We start from the raw sequence: 3,085 nt of genomic DNA, 5'->3' as shown, positions 1-3,085 counted from the left end.
TCTCAGAAAAGAAAAATGTTCCCAATCCCAATAATACGGAGCTCGCTTCAGAGCTGTTAAATCCCTTTAAGTGTATTTTTCAGCCTATTCTACTTTTTTGACAGTCCTGTTTTATAGGAGGATTCTTAGGTTTATTAATCAACAATCATGGATCAGCAGGACCTCCTGTTGGATCTATGGCAGAGTAATAGGAAAATGGAGTCAGTTCCAACCCGCATTAAACCTCACTGGGAAGCAACTGTTTCATCTACAGAAGGAATAACTGACAGATGATGAAGACCCTCCTAGCTCTAAAACTTGGCCTCTATGCCACAATCCATCAGACTTCCATTCACCGAGAGACTGCTCAAGGCCCGCCCCATTGGGGCCAGGATCAACACGCACACAACACACAGATCCTGCTGTTGAGGACCTCACCATCCCACGGCTTAACCACGGATTGAGATAAACTTTCTCCTTCTCATATAAGATATTAAGGCACTAGGCTGAAGGCACTTGGGAAGAATTTATTAAAATAACTAAAATATAAGCTATTAGAGAAGTCCTTCTGTTTTAAATATAAAGGACTGCTTCTGTGTTTGCCATCCAAGAGAAACTGGAGCACTAGTTGGTTATTTTGAAGTGGCCGTGTTCTTCTCCTTTAAGAAGACATACATATTGTACTTGAAGCAATTCTACCAGACCCCCAAATAGATATTTTATCACTTAGTGTAAAAAAACACAAATATGACAACTAGCAATCTTGGGCTATCGGGAAAAAACATCCAGTCAACAAATGCCATCAACATTGTCTCTTGTCAGAGGAAAAGACAAGGGAGTGAACGCATCCCAACCTTGTTTTCACGTTTATCCTAAACTTTGGTAATCTGCACCAGTGAGGTAGTTTGGAAGAGATGTGAAGTTAGAAGTATGGACACAGTACCTAGATTCCAACTCCTCTGCTTCCCATGACAGAAATGTACCTCCTACTGAAAGTAGGGATTGTATTTTTAACCCTATGCCTGCAACAAAGGCTGGCCCATCCATTATCTCTGAAGTAGAGACACTTTGATTGTTTCCATGATGGTGGGGAAGGGTTTGCCTAAATCATGCAGCCGCCCTTGCCCTGGTTCCCCTTGGGACAGAGCAAAATGGGCTGGCCTTCGTCAGCCCTGCAGCTGCAACCTTCATGTGAGCCCAGAAGACTTAGCTGGGTATAGACAATTTCAATATTTCCAGCTGCAAGACAAAGGAAATGACTCAGCCGCATCCAGTGTCAGAGAAACAGGAGAAAGAAATGGCCAACTCAAACAGCACAAACGCACGTTTCTCACAGTGACAGGCCCAGTTTCTCTTACAGTGCTCTGGGCTTATTCTTGTTGTTGCAGTTACTGTTTGTTCTTTGCTCTTTCAGTTTGATGTACAATTGTATAAAGAACCTTTAAACTAGAGATCTCTGTCAAACCATACTGGTGAATACAATAAATAGCCCACATTTGTGTTGTAGCAAAAACTGACGACAAAAAATTCATTTGCAATCTGTAGGACTATAAGGAACTTACGTCCATGCTTTGAGTTTACGAAAGGACTTCTGGCATGGCTGGATTAAACCTCTGGAGATCCTATGAAAGGAAGAGATCAACTCCCTAATACGTATCTAAAAATAAGATTTTATGTACGTCAAATTAAAACTGCTGATGTCTAGATTTTTTTCAATGGCAAAATTCTAGATAAATTCATCAGAGCAGAACTCCTCTCGTTTTTAGTGCCTCTGCTTTCTTATACATGGACTTTAACTTCTTACTGGACAACACAGCTGAGGTTGGGTGTTCAAGATGGCTCCCTCACTACCAAGCATGAGACTAAAATTCATACCTTTGTGAAATTGCAACAGACTGTGTCATGGGCTTTTAATAAAATTCTCCAAAGGAAGGAAATTCATGGGCTTTATAATAACTTAAAGGCCTTTGGTTATTGTGGTTATTCAGGTATGACAGCTTTATTCTAAAACACTGACGCCTGATCAGCTGGGGTATAACTTTATTTCAGTGGCGCTCCTTTTACATTGTTTTGGTATTGAGTAATACCAAAAAGGATTTATAGTCAAAGTGTCTGCATCTGTTAAAATACGTTGTGTCCTATTCCCTGCTTGGACAAAAAATGGATCTAATTTCAAGGCCATGGGTCAATAGACTCCTGGATCTTTCAACCACTGTGAAGCCACAGGGATGCTGGCCAAAAACCTCATGCAGAACAATTGAGAAGGTTCGCTTTTTCATGTGTGAAATGCTTTGTTACTCAAGGTACTATCTGCTACCATCTTGTTTAATGTTGCTGAACCCAACCCAGGCTCTGGCCCAGGGCTTAATGTTTAACAATCACAGGTCCGAAGATAGATTATCAATAAATTAGAAGGCAACTCAATGAAGTTGCCCCAAGTACCTAAAGGGGAGGAGACACAGAAGCAATATCTAGCAACGGAGATGACTTGGAAACTAGACATTCTTTTTACTTGACTGACTTACTAATTACTTAACACTTAGTGACTAATTATCAGAAACCTCCTTCTGACTGGCTCCTTACAACCAGCCTACAGGATTGTCACTTACTGGCACAGGACAATCAGACAGAGCAAACTATCTGCTTCTGAAAGCGGGTCTTGTCTCATAAGAGGTTTCATCTTATGATACAGCTTAAAAAATTCTTCACCTTACAGCAAAGTTTCATGTTCATCTTTAAATACACTCATTTAAAAAGTGCTCATTTTGTGCCTACTAAGTGCCATGAGCCGACCCAGCCACTAGGGACACACCAGTGAGGAGGAAAAACAAGGCTCCCAGCCCCACGGACCTGCCACTCTGGTTCAGATGACACTCACACAATGTGAGTCAACTGCACTGGAGACATCTCATCAGAGAGCGCCTTTCTTTCCTAGCTCGTCTTACATAAAGAGGCCATTTGGGAAGAAAATTAAAACCATTTCTGTTACCGTGAAAACCTTTTGGAATTTCAATGTCCTAAAACACGTGCTAAAGCAGGTCTTCCAAAAGACTTCCTTGTCTAACAGCAAATGAACCTATTTCTAAGCAAATGACAAGGATGACTG

This window comes from Equus caballus, chromosome 6, assembly GCF_041296265.1.
Source record: "Equus caballus isolate H_3958 breed thoroughbred chromosome 6, TB-T2T, whole genome shotgun sequence".
Classification (NCBI taxonomy): domain Eukaryota; kingdom Metazoa; phylum Chordata; class Mammalia; order Perissodactyla; family Equidae; genus Equus; species Equus caballus.
Note: the sequence above shows the minus strand (reverse complement) of the source record.